Genomic DNA, 15,056 nt, shown 5'->3' on the forward strand with positions numbered 1-15,056 from the left:
GGATTGAGATGCGTGTCTCGGAGCCATTCTTGTCATTCATGCGGGCATATCTTGATATTCTTTAGGGCTCGTTCCTTCCAAGGACAATAACGGTAAGTTCTTAAAGAGAGCTTACGTGAAAATAAAAAGTATACATAAAATATTAGAATCGAGTAAAGTGGAAAGACACGCCAATTCCAAGAATACTGACAAAGAATAATTCCCACTCGTTAACAATGAAATTACAATTGTAGAAAAGGAAAATGCAATAATAATAATAACAATAATAATAATTTCGTCTTTGATTAACCGAATTTAGGACTATATAGTTCATTCATACAATTAAAGTAACGAACACGCACATACATCCATGCCCTGGAAGAGAGAAAATCCACCCAGGTGGGATTCGAACCCACGACCCTTGGATTAGAACGTCAGGACTTTACCCTGCCACCACCGAGGACGACAAATAGTGGATTTGGGGTGAAAACGCAATTTTTGGAGAAAAATAACCGCAAAAACGCTGAAAAACCTACATGTTCCCGGGTCATTCCATTTCAAATCAACCAGGCCATGACACCCACCGACTCGGATTTTCATGAAACTTGCCATGGTCATACATTCTGGTATAATTAGAAATTATGTTCAATTTTAGCCTCCAATTGTCAATTGTTAATGAAATATGAGCAATTGAAGCAATATGAGCAATTACTAAAAGGAACGTCGGACTCACGATTATTTTTCATCAGGATCTTTGCTCATACATTAATGATTACTTTAAACTGAACCATGAGTCTGTATTCGCATGGCCTTTCCCTGTGGATGCTGACAATGAAAAATGGTACAAGCGAAATTTTTTTGTAAACTTTATTTTTTTGCAGCTGAATTTCTTCATGCAGTGAATATTTAATGATAATCGTGGGATCATTATGGACCACTTAGCTTATGAAAAAAAATCATGCCTTTCCATCTCACAGGAATGGAGTTATGGATGAAAATACAAATCACCATGTGTTGCACGTTGCGGCACTTTAGGGGTCATGCCCAAATTTCAATTGCTCATATTTCATTAACAATTGACAATTGGAGGCTAAAATTGAACATAATTTCTAATTATACCAGAATGTATGACCATGGCAAGTTTCATGAAAATCCGAGTCGGTGGGTGTCATTTGGTCAAAATTTTGGTTGATTTGAAATGGAATGACCCTCCCCACAAATGGTAAATCAAGGAATGAAAACGGGACAGAAATGCAGAGAGATAAGATAGTGCGTAAAAGATGATGGCGGAGCATGAAATTCCTCCGCCACCACGCTGCGATTGCCTTCCACGAGTACTCCGGATGTCTGCGAGGCCGAAAGCTGAGACGCGTGACACCGCGAAAGATAAAACGTGGACGCGAAGCATCGGAGTGAATTTAAATAGCAAACCTATAATCGGCTTTTGCGCGCATTTTTTGCTCGATCGGAAATTTTATTTGTAGCACATTTAATACGAAGGGGGAGAAGAATAAGGACATCAACAAAATCTACTGAAATCTATTTCAATAATTAACTTATCACAGCGATTAAATTCAATGTAAATATCACTTGACACACTTTTATTCTCAATCCTATTTTAATAATAATAATAATATTTTTTGTTCTTGGACAAATGTCCACTAAGAACATAAGATGAATATTACCATAGAGTAAGTATATGATATTACATACAAAAGAGATCACAAAATAAACTTTATTTATTTTGTGATCTCTTGATATATTTTACATCCACTTCAAGATGGCTCTCTCCTTAACAATCCATTATTTATCTTTCATCACCATAACATCGTCTCAAACATAGAAATAAAAGAAATCAAAATAAAAACAAACATGCTCACAAATAAACAAAACAAACAACAAATGAACTTAAAAACAGAAAATAAACTAAACATATACAAAAGTGATATTGGTCATAAATACACATGCATCATAACTCACATCTCCCATAACGTAGCCGTGTAATAACGAATATGGGTGTTACAAAGTGGCCTGGGGTCTTGGCTGTTTCGCAATCGGGTGGGCCCAAAAAGACGAAAATATCAAAATCGAATCGCGTTAGCGCGGAAACGTTGCTGCATGTCACTCTGATAACAAATTTTAAAAACATTGTATTTGAACCATGTATATGAGTCGATCTCGATGTCGACCCTTCTCCACCATATAAAGATAGGGAATTACAATTTTTTTACCAAAAAAACTGAAATACAAGGCCACATACCGATTTCGAAAGCAATACAATTACAGTAACTTGTAATTTAGATAAAAGTTATTGGGCATTTTTTCGACAGTTAATTGAATTTTGTATTTATTTTAGGTATAAGACCTCGAAAGGAACCACACCACTATTTTGGGCACTACACAATAAATCTGACTTGTTAAAAAATATAACGGAAAAATCACACTATCACGATTTATCGAAACTTCGATCGATATCTGCGAGAAAAAGTTACGGTCGGATTAAAAAATATTATTTTTTGTAATGAGGGCGGCAAGTGGCAACTGTACCGCGCTGATGCGTTGCCATTATGACACTTTCGTGTTTTTCGGTCCACCATACTGTGTATCCGTCCACATAGCTCTTGTAGATATGTGCACTCATGCAAGTATTCATAAAATATGGTCAATTATCGCGTTGTTTGAAAGTGTATCCGAATTTATTCTAATTATTCCGCATTTCCGTCTACAGTCGAGCTATCAACTTGAATTCGTTGCATGAATGTGCGGCTTGGGGTGCCAAGAGTATTGGAGAGGAAATATTGATGCGCATGTAAACTTAATACTTGCTGCTCAATGCACATCAGACCTGTTTCATAGCTAAAGCGAATATAATCTTACATGCGACCACGTTTTCGTTTTCTCAAATGCTCTTCTAAAACTTATTTTAACTTTCCCACCAATCATATTTGAAATTTCCATTAATATAAGGTGCCGTAGGTTGTTATTTTCTTTTATTAATGAAATGAGTTTTTTAAATAAAATCGGGTGTTTTCCCGGCGTAGGTGTTGGATGAAAAGTTCTTGGGCTTTCCACCGGGTAATAGCCGGGCCCCTGATGGACATCGAAACGTCGGCGGAGAAGGATTTTATTACCCTGTGTAAAGCCCGGTAAAGTTTTATTTAGTTCCTCTGAGGATGATGCCCCTGATGGACATCGAAACGTTGGCGGAGAAGGATTTTATTACCCGGTGGAAAGCCCGAGAACTTTTCATCCAGTTTTTTTAATGCTATTCTTATACTCTAATGTCATTTAAGACTATAATTATGTAAGAGAGAAATTTTGCAATCGATTGAAATTTTAAGTTTAGCCACCTAAACGTCTAAAATATTCTGTCTTTTATACCCGACTTTTAACTTTCAGCGGTAGTGATTATTATAATTTCAACCTATAAGAAAATCTATTTAAAACAAAATGTCAAAGCTTTCTTTGTTGGCTAGACAAAATAATCTTAAAATAATACAACCACTTTGTTTCAAGTAGGATAACTATTATTATCATAATTGTTCTATTTACTTACATTCACTTCACATGTTGAATCAAGTGAAACAATAATTGCTTTGCTTCCATTAACTTCAAAAATTGCTTCCATATATTTTCTTCCATTAACTTCAAAAATAGATGGATTTCCATTTTCTTCCTGTCACAATTATCAAAATATAAAATTGAAAATATATTTTATAATTTCCACCATTGTTGGTCGACATGACATCTTAACAACTAATGCAACAGTTGCACAACAGATATTTTATCGCGCCTATTATGATTGCAGCGCCCCAATTGCATTGTAGTGGCCACATTTGGAACTTCATATTTAATTTTTATTTCTGAGTATTCCTCGAGATACTGTTCCGATCGTGGAAAATGTAAACATGCATTGTCATCCATTTCTGAGCTATCCCGAAAATTACAGCGCCCTAGGTAATCAGCACGTGGTCGAAATTTGATTTGCAATACTTTCCCTGGAAGGACAAACAAGAAAGCGAATATAATTAAACGTAGTAAAAGATCTCCAAAAAAGAGACCCCTAGGGCGTTGTAAACGTTTAAGGCTCGATCCTTGGACGAACGAATACTTATCCTTAAAACAGAGGTGTCCGCAATAGGGTGGTTTCCTATTATTTTTTTATTGCCTAAATCGAAAGATTATTACTCCTGGAGTACGTATTTCACGCTTTTAGATTTTTAAATGACGATATCTATTTTTCGCTATTAAATGAAAAGTGAAAATTTTCAAGCGCGCGAAAACACGACGCGTAAGTATGAATGCCGGGAAATCTCTCCGTGTGACGTATTTCTGGTTCCCGCTACCGCCCTGTGAGGTGACCTTGAGGCGAGGCTTACGCTGATACGACGCAGGCTGCTAGCGGGTAGCTGAGTACTCTGCTGGCTGGTAGCGCTTGGCTTAAATAAGGATTATTATTACCTTATCAAATGAAGAAAACTTTCTGACCTTAGCCAGTTTTAATAAGTGATTATTAACAAATAACGTGGGTAACGAATCGCAATCAAAGGTGATTATTAAGAAATGCTTCCCTGAGCTCTGCGCCTCATGCATGCATTGGTAACCTCAGACAATGTGTAACTCCTATCTTCTCGTATAGAAACTAGGTCTCTGTGACATCACGCGGAGTGGCATCGCATGGGCGCCAATCTGGCCTTTTTCAAATGAGGATAAAAATGGACCATTGCCATTCGTCTAAACCGGTATTTCTAAAACGAAATAATTTGTATATTATGAATACAGTAATGCTGGGTAACAAATCGCAATCAATGCCTTTCGTTATCTTTGATGAAGGAAACTACCCTATTAAGAAAGGTCCGCTACAAAGCAAGTTAGGAAATTCCGCAATAAATTAACCCTCTATGCCCCAGGGTGACTTTGAGGTAACATACCGCATTTATGCACTTTTTGTTATTTTTTTCATTTTTTTGCCCCTGTATACCGTTGTGACTTCAAAGTAACAGTTAGTCTACCCAATCCCCTCTCATATATTCCTTTTAGTTTGTTTTTTCCCCTCCTGAGAGCGTTCCCTGTCAGACCTCTGCACATGCACATGTAAAAAATTGGGGCATAGAGGGTTAAGTAAGAAATATCCGGATTTCACAGTAAAAAAAACACATACTGGTCCAACCGAAAAGCACTACTGAACCCATTCGCTTATAAATAAATCACTTTCATCGCTAAACAAGCATTTCACAAACTCATCTAAAAACCTCTGGCTCAGTCACTCCTATTTGAATGCCGTCCAAGACAACGCGCTGATTCGATTTGAAATATCAACTAGAATGACTGACACTACCAATTCCGTAGACGCGAGTACCTGCGACGACAAATGACGTCGAGAGCTTTTAACGCGAGAGCGACGAATCCCAGCCTCGCGGTAAACAAGCAAAGAGTTTTTATGACACCCGGAATATTTGCGCAACCTATTGTGACGGCATCGCGACACCGAGGGCAATTAGGATAGAGTACGAGAAAACCCTCGAATGAGCAACTTCGAACCGACGAACGGAACCACTTCACACTTTAAGGGATTTAATACGTACCGGTCCCAGAAAAATGACAAGAGATATTTTTTTGAATGTATTATAATTTATGTACTTGGATCTTATTATAGCTATATCATTACAGCTAAATAAATTTATTAAAATATAAATAATACAGATATAATAATATACAAAATGCCTCTAATTCGCCATTTGATATTAAAAGTAAAATTAAATCCCGATAGACCGATGGCTTATGGTGACATTTTGCTCGTTTAAACCTTAAGTCTTCATTTGACATCATCACCGGTCTAAAATCCTAATCTTGGATTGAAGTAGCTCTTCACTCTCCTGCCAGCTGTTCGCAGGCAGTTTGAGCTGACATAATAAATAAAAAAAGCACAATTACACTTCCATAAAATTTTTAAATAGGTTAGCAATTCAGGGCTGAATTTATGAAAAATAATACTGCTAATAAATAAGGGGCAAAAAAATGTTCATACTAAAAAACTAATAAATTGGTTCTTAGGGACAGACCAATGAAAGTTAACGGTGGAGCTAAAAACCATGGTCTTAATTTCACACCCTGAAATCGAGATCAGAACATGGATTTGAAGTATGCTTCTCTAGTAGAGGAAACATGCACCAAGAACCTTAAACTTAAAGGATTCTTGGCATGCACAATGACAGCAGCGGAAAAATGAAGGGTGTAGGCTGGGTCTAAATTGTGGAAGGTATTTTTGGCGTGTGAATTTTCCCCATTTTATGAAACATGATGAAATGCAGTTTTCAAAAATATATGTTTACATGTTGTCATAAACTTCATTATTGGAAAATTTCCTATCGTCACCCACGTAACGGGGTCGGCCTCATACGTAGGTTGGCCTATTTTCCCTTCATTCACATGTGTTTCCGTGGTGTAGTGGTTATCACATCCGCCTAACACGCGGAAGGTCCCAGGTTCGATCCCTGGCGGAAACAATTTTTGTAACGTTGCTTTACAAGTTTTTCTTCCAAGAAATTGAGTACATAAATAACTCTTTTCCTTGGCAGTAATTATTTTATTTTAAAGCGTTACATATAACACTAATATTTACTTTCACCTTCCATCAAGCTTATTGCATTGTCATCGCAGTTCACAAGGATATCATGGATGGAAAAATACAAAACTTGCATATTTACTAAATGTTTTTTTACATTTGATATCAAGGATACTTTCTTATCAGTATAACGATCGAACAATTTGAATCAATTACGTCCGCTTAATTGATGGAGAGATTGGTTTCGTGCTTGAACGCTGTGTTTACATGAGTCAGTGTACATATTTGTATCGGGTCATTATTCATTAGGGTGTTTGGCGAGAACCAAAATAATGCTGACGTTACGATGTCACCTCAATGAATCCAATTCTTTCTTACACGATACTTCTTTTCGCTATTTTTTTCTATTCCCGAATGTCAGTATGTCTCCAGTACGTCAGTCATTAGCACGTCTGGCATACTGACTCTGGAAAGCACGCTAGATTTCAAATTCAAGTTTTAAATGTTTGATAAGTAGTCAAAACTTTCCTTAAAATTCTGAATGGATATTTTCTTGCGGTGCCATTTCATCTTTTGCTGTGGTAGTGACGAATTATTGATATGTATAATTGTGGCCGTAGTTTCTCTTCTTCCTGTGAATAAACTTCTCAATTAAATTTAATCTTAGAAAAATAAGAATAGGTCTATCCAAGTTTATTTTGCTTCCCAATAAAACCAATAAGTAAAAAGGTTACTTGACAGAAGAGACAGTAGTACCTAATCGAATAAAAAATATAATTGATATTTTTTTCTTTTGGTACACATGGTCAGGAAAAAAACATGAATAAAACACAATGCGCGTGGATCTATCACTCAAAATTATTTTAGACAGACCGATTCGTGTTTAGGCATTGGAAAACTTTTCTCTTGCGAATGTTTAGCGACGAAAAGAGAGGTCGGAGCCACTTTTTTAAGCACATAGTTCCGCATGCTAAAACCTACAACTGTCCCTTATCTTTAATACGATTGGAAAGTCTCTACAGATATTCTCTGTCCATTATCGTCACAATATATACAAAATCATTAGTGAAATGTGTACGACAGGTGAGATACCAAAGGATTTCGAGAGGAACATTATAATCCCTATTCCTAAGAAGAAAAAAGCGGAGAAGTGCGAAGATTTTAGGACCATAAGCCTTACTACACATGCGTCAAAGATACTGAAAAGGATCATCTATAGAAGAATAGATCGAAAAGCAGAAGAGTACTTGGATGAGGACCAATTTGGAATCAGAAAAAAACAAAGGCACAAGGGAAGCAATATTGGCCCTAAGACTGCTCATAGAGAAGAGAATGGAAAAGAACAAGCCAACATTCGTTGCGTTTGTGGATATTTATATTTATATGTATATATATAAACATATGTATGTTTTATGTATGTATATATATATATTTATATATAAACATAACTTCATTCATTCACACGACGCCTTAAGCGCAAACATACAAATAAATTCACAGGTAAGGAAAGAAAGGGATAGGAACATGTAATAGAAAAAGGACGAGGACAACGGTGCTGTGGTAGATGGAAGATGTGGTAGATGTTCCATCTACCACAGCACCGTTGTCCTCGTCCTTTTTCTATTACATGTCCCTATCCCTTTCTTTCCTTGCCTGTGAATTTATTTGTATATACCTTAAGCGCAGACATACACATCGTCCTTTTTCCATCATATGTTCCTATCCCTTTCTTCCCTAACCTCTGAATTTATATATATTTCTCGCCATAGTATCACCGCAAATACAACCTGACACTAGACGGGGCTACAACCTACTCTAGACAAAAAATACGAAAAACCACACCCGTAAGCACTTATCGGGAGTAGTTGGAAAGAACAAGAAACACTTCAAAGACCTCCCTCCCCAAAAAACGCCTTCACAGTGCGCTATTTTGGGAACTGTGCGTGCACGATAAAGAGAGTTGTACTGCCCCCCTAAGGACAGGGGGGAAAACTTTTTTCTGAGTTTCGCCCTTACGGCAGTAGGGAACACATCCAGTGAAAACTGAAGGAATTTGTCTTGGGATAGTGAATCATGTCAATCACACAGGAATTATGAAAAAATGAAGTTAATTAAACCTTATTGTTTTTACGTACAGACCACTTTTTGTTTAATCAAAGACAATTGTGTCGTGCGACATGAATAACCCTCTTATTAAATGAAAGACAAAAGTGCCACGCGTCGCTTCGCTGTGCAACCAAAGTCAAGATTCAATTAATACAACTCCATATTACTCATTTCCATAATTCAACATGCTTTAAGGCCTGTTTACACGATACATTAGCATACGAGTTAATGTCTGTTTGCGTGAATGATTTTGGTGGACCGGAACGGAACATGTACGAATGCATGAACCAAATTAGAACAGGTTCTATTTTCTGTGCATACATTCGCACAAGTTGGGTGGTTACACGGTGCATTTTGGCGTTCATTCTCGCATTCATACATTTAGACATCAACCCGTACGTGTTAATTTACCTAGCGTGTAAACAGGTCTTTAGATTCAGCTTTCCCCCGACATGATTAAATTCATAAAGATAACATTGTATCGATCTATTCTGATGAATTAAAATATTTGAACGCCACGTAAAAATCTAACTTTATCCGAGTGAATATCCAAATCCAAATAATGTTGAGAAATCGCCTTGAAAATTATTTAAACTAATTCAAATTCTGAAAAGTCACGTCTGGAACGCTGAATAACTTAAAGAAACGATTCCCCATCGGACACGGAAGAGAAAGAAGGATTTAATAGAGAAAAAAGCGGGGAGGTAAGCAAGCAATGTTAGGTAAGCAAGGGGATATTGAAGAGAATAGATTTAGTTGATAGAAGAACACAAGATAGTAGTACTTTTTCAAAACGTTTTACTTTGGTATGAACCTGATGATGATCTAGCGGTTGAAATGCTAAGCAACAAAGTGTAACTCGTGGAAAAAGTAGATTCTTGTTTTCTTCAACTAATGTGTGTTCTTTCAATGAAATCTCACCTCACTCCAACAGATTATATAAGCATGATTAAATGAAGTAGCCCTTTTTGTCAATTGAAGACAGAAGAAGACCAGCTGTAGAATCAAAATTCCTGGAGTAAATAAATCATTATAATTTTTATTATTATTATTATATTAAAAGTACAAGTTGGGATAGGAGACAGGCCGGGAAAATCCACAAAATGCTCCATAGAAATTTACCTTGACGGATAGAATGGTCATAACAAAGTCGAAACTAATATCGAAAAGAGCGCGTGTCCGAAATAAATAGTGATCTTAAGTTAATAGCAGTGTTCTTAAGTTAAAAAATGTGGAAAATAACGCGCAGTACGATTCTCCGGACATTACACTTCATAACATGCATTCTTCATAACATGTTAAAAGAAATTTTTACGATCTCTTGGAACATGTAGGCAGATCTTTCAGTATAAAGGCCGTTTTAAACCGGGATACGAACCCGGATCGCCCAATTGCCGGTCAGGCGTGCTAACCAATTACACAAGCCAAATATTTTTTCATGCGGACATTCTGTTTTCAATTAAACAATTTTCAAAACCCCACCATTCTTTCCCGATAGCCATCATAAATTATGCACTTCTATCATTCGGTCTCTGGCGAACGTACGACAGTCCCCAACCTACACCAAAGGGACCCGCTCCGCCCATCCAAGGCGCATTAACCTTTCGCGAAGGAAAACATCGGCTAATGGAACTCCTCCTAGCAACTGGTTGTTAAAAAACGTCCTTAAAAGGTCGTCTCCTTAAAAAGTGCCACCTTACGTAAGGTCTCGCACATTCCTCCTCCTTCCCAGAGGGTATAGACCCATTTAAGCCATTCGGCTACCACTGACCCATCCGAAGGCGTTGCCTTTACAATTAACCGTTACCTTAACTCCAACATTTACCAATAACCATTGCCTTTGCATCCGACACACACGCTGGAATCAAAATAATGAAGCGAGTAGGAAAAAATACGTATAAGGTTGGTACTAGAACTTGATTACCACAATGATTCTATGGAAATTTGATGATTAGAACGATTTCAAGAAATTACTAGGATTCGGCCACAATTACGGGCCCGTGGGCTCCGTAGTCTACTTAGCAAATAAAACCATTAAACATGCCATTCCAATAAACCTAGAAATAAGATTTTATACAACATTTTCACAATAACATCGAACTTCAATACTTTCGTAGTTAAATGTGGTAAATAAACTCGCAGGTCAATAGTCCATAAGACAGAGGGTTTCCGACTCCTAGGTTACGAGACCATTGAAAGTGTACATTGCATAAATAACACACATTCAACGACTGCCGGAAATACTGAAACCTGAATTTTTGCTGGAAGAAGAGTCACACGAAGGCGATTTGCGCTGCGCAGTGTACCGATTTTAGGTGGGCAAAACATCAAATTTTTCATACCAGCATTAGAACCCCAAACACATATTTATGACCTCCTCGGGTGACTTTAGATACAAATTTTCGATCCATAACAATGGAGAAGGTGAAGTGGACGGAGAGGAGGAGGAGGAACGACGAAGTGCTGGACATGGTGGGTGAGCAGAGGCAGCTTTTAGATGAGATACGGAGGAGACAGAAGGTATGGATGGAGCGAGTACGTTGCGGGGATGGGATGTTGAAAACAGTGTTAGAGGGAAGAATGTTAGGTGAACAAGGGAGGGGAAGGAAAAGAATAGGATTTTTAGATAGAATAAAAGGGAGTGGTCTTATTGTGAATTGAAGAGGGAAGCGCATGATGTAAGGGGAGGCTCCCGGAATTCTTCCTAGGCACTCCATGGAAACCTACCTTAATCGGTAAAATACTTTAATAATAATTATGATAATTGAAAGTGGAGCTTCAAAAACTGGAGCTGGCGTAACAATTTACCAATTTTGGGAATACATTGGAGGCGTTACAGGAAAATGTTGAGGAGTGTCTGTCAAGCATACAATTTTTTTAAATCACGAGGTGAGAACGTTAAGCCCTACACTAGTAATTACTAGCGTAAGAAGATAAAGTACGACCGTTCACGAGTCATTGATTCGTCGTCCAAAGAAACCCAATAAATGCTCTAATAAATGAACAAGCATTCACGCATGCTGTGTAAACTCGAAAGAATACCCTCCCCGTACGTACTTGTGATGGGCACTGTGCGAGTGAGTCAGTTCCAATGAGCAACTCAGAATGAGCTGTGAGGCGAGAGTCCTATTTGGTGAGTTGCGACTCATTCCGCACATGAGTCCTATGCGCTCATTGTGCGCGGCGGGAGTCGTGTGCGGTGGAAGTCGGACCCGCTCCGTGCGAGGCTCATCGAAGCAGGGGCGCAGCTAGGAATTAAGGCTGGGAGGGGTTTTAGGTGCAACTAATACGTTGGGGTCTGAAGGTATGGCATACCCGCCAGGGCAAGCTGGAGGTGCGGGAGCCCTCCCAGAAAAAAAGTAGGATAAATATTGAGTTTTACGACTTTCTGAGTTATATTTTATAAGTCCTTACAAAATTCAATAAGTAATATTAATCCAATTAAGTAAAATGGGTTTAACTTAAAAAATTTCTGAACTCTGGGGGGGTTTTAACCCCCAAAACCCCCCCTCGCTGCGCCACTGCATCGAAGTGCCCTGTAATAGTTTAATTTTAGCACCGGAACGCAATTTCTGTAACTTTTTTTAGAAGTGAAATACGTCTCTGTGTGTATTGTTCACATAGGCGGATCTAGGGGGGGGGGGCGCGCCCCCCCCCCCCAGACCCATAAAAAATATGTACGATTTTTAATACGGTACCATTATCATTGCGCTCGTTTTGTATGACGAAGTATCCTTGTGCCCCCCCAGAAGGAAATCCTGGATCCGCACCCGATTTTTCCTCACAAGTTATTATTTACACATCATTTTTTTATTGTTTAGGTTAGGAATGTATGTATTAGAAATTTTGAGACAACAAAATTGATACAAGAGTTATTTGACTATTATACCTTTCGTTAACCAGTGCCGGAACGGCGTACCGACGCGTTCCGGCACCAAACACCCCTGGTTATGGCCGAGTTTATTACTAAATGCAATTATTTAAGGGATTAAACTACCATAGAAGAGTACATTTTATTTTATTCGGTGGGAAAATATTTCATCGTCGGGTTAAAGGGAGCACATGGCACTTTTCGCAGGTAGCCCACTGCTTACCTTTTCACGTCGCGTCGCTTGAAAGATTCTCCTGATTCATTTTCTGTGTATTGCTCTGAGTAATCTCATATGACCCTTACCGTAATTCTATCTCCCGCGTTTTCCTTGCATCGTGAAAGAAAGAGAGTTGAATATGCTCACGTAAAAGTTTTCGTCAACGACAAATTTATGAAAATTATGCGAGACAAAAATAAATTTTTTTTGTAGAACGGGGTGAAAAGAAACATTGGGGTGAATAGAAACGAAACTTCTTTCTTTTTATGTATAATCTATTTCCTACATGACTATGGGTAAATAACGGCAACTATTATTTTTTTAGGTTGGTACACTTTCGGCTGAAAGTGAAATAATGGTTTGTTTGGTTGGCAGCACTGGATCCTGTTTGTTTGTCATGTTGAATTTTACCACGTGATTCTTGTTTTTTTATCCACTTTGAACTTCCCAGGTAAGTCAGAATACGTAGTGTTCGTAGAAGTAAATAGCTGTAAAAAACATAGTTTAATTATTCATATAAAAAATTCAGGCTTATTTTAAGCTTTAACTTTAACAATATTATTTCAAAAATTATTCATATTTTTTAGGTTAGGTTTTCAGAATTTATGGGGTGAATAGAAACATATCATACCAGGTGTTTTACTCACCCCGCAAGAAAAATTTTTCAAAGATGACCGGTCTGATCTCAAAATTTATTTATAAAAAAGGGGGAAAAATAATCATAATTTAATCTAGTTAAATACGGTAATTGTCTACCTATTTAATTTGTTTACTTACAGTCATGTAACTTCTTTTGTTTATGTACTGAATAAAATGATTATGTTGAGAAATAAATTTGTATTTGTCCATTACAAATTAAAAATACCATATTTAACTGTTTCCATTCACCCCCGATTCGTTTCAATAGAAAAAACATGAAATCGTAGTACTGTTTCTATTCACCACCATTTGCAGGGTGAATAGAAACACCATGTTTTATTTTTTTTCTTTAAAATCAAATAAAATTTAAAAAATTAAATACTATAAACAAATAGGTCTAACAGAGACCTGTGTTTCGGCAAAAAATTGTTTATATGGAAAAACTACAAATATGCAGAATTTCAAACCAAAGTTGAAAATTGTTTCTATTCACCCCGTTTTACAGGTAGTTTCGGAGAGAATATTTTGATGCAACGGAATTTTTAAAATTGTCGCCATCTCTTAAGCACAGGAGACGGAATATATTTTACGTCTTCCATGAAAGATATAACGCATCGGCAGAAATGGTGCCTAAGTTATATAACATGTTAAGCATAGTGATTATGCAATATGTGATTGATGTATGATCTTAGGTTTTCCCGGCGTATCAGCTGCAGAATAGTTTCTCGGGCTTTCCACCGGTTGATGTTTTCCATGTCTCCCGACGGACATCCTCAGGGGATCTTCCGAAGATAGGAAGATTCTCGGAGGATGAACAGTAAGTCGCTGCGAGAAATGTCGGGAGACATGGAAAACATCAACCGGTGGAAACCCGAGAAACAATATGCGATTGATTTGAAATAAATATTTCAAATTGTGACCTAGGAAATGTTTCGTTTTAAATGTTCGTTCAGAAATCCCCCCCAAATCAATTTCCACTCCCCCCCCCCCAACACAATAATCCAGAAAGGCTTAGCTAACAATTAGTCGCACTGTGGAAGAGGCTCCCTGGAGTGTGCTGTGAGCGGTGAGATGGCTCAAAAAAAGAGTCGTTTATGCCGTCACTAGTATGTACACCCTTACCTAGTGGGCACGAAAAAATTCCTGGCTACCAACTTGTCCCATTGAGAAGGAAAGAGGGGATACCCAGGTAAAAGGTTTTCTGCCGAGAAGCACCCATGATCCAGAGCCTACTAGCAACACCATTGAGTGAAGATCCCTATGGTCTGCTTCGTAGTAGCGGTAGGTCAGCTAGACGGCGGCCGCCTGGGGTCTCCGACCTGAGGCGGCGGAGGAGATATTTCCGCCTATTATGCGCAAAAAGTGCACAGCGGGAAAGCAGGAACGGGAAAATCCAACACAAACTCATTGAATACGTAGTGGGATAACGATACCTCCACTGCATATGCGCTTAAGGTCTTACCCAGGATCATAACTGGGGGGGGGAGGGGGCAAGCCATGGGATTTATGAGATTATTTCCTTGAAAAAAAGTTTTAATTTAGTTACATATCTTTACAGTTTTTAGTTACATATCTTTATAAATGACATAGTCATACTAACATGTCATTTTTCGTGAGTTTAAAGAAAATTTGTTGAATACTTTCCTTTACATTCCGTACTGATTTTGCTTAAAGACTTA

General features: G+C 37.9%; 1 long non-coding RNA gene and 1 other non-coding gene across 3 annotated transcripts in view; one reads left to right on the top strand and one right to left on the bottom strand.

Annotated features, from left to right (window-relative positions):
- The window catches only part of LOC124169705, a 129,134-nt gene that overhangs the window by 109,903 nt on the left and 4,175 nt on the right, over positions 1–15,056 (bottom strand). Inside the window, exon 3 of one of the 2 annotated variants that reach the window (XR_006867210.1) lies at positions 13,113–13,226. The exons of the other annotated variant lie outside the window; for it this stretch is intronic. This is a non-coding gene — a long non-coding RNA (uncharacterized LOC124169705). Of the gene's footprint in view, positions 1–13,112; positions 13,227–15,056 lie in introns of those variants that run through there. 2 annotated transcript variants of the gene reach the window in all.
- On the top strand, positions 6,413–6,485 carry Trnav-aac. The gene has a single exon. It is a non-coding gene; the product is annotated as a tRNA-Val (tRNA).

The sequence above is a fragment of the Ischnura elegans genome, chromosome 12, assembly GCF_921293095.1.
Source record: "Ischnura elegans chromosome 12, ioIscEleg1.1, whole genome shotgun sequence".
NCBI lineage: Eukaryota > Metazoa > Arthropoda > Insecta > Odonata > Coenagrionidae > Ischnura > Ischnura elegans.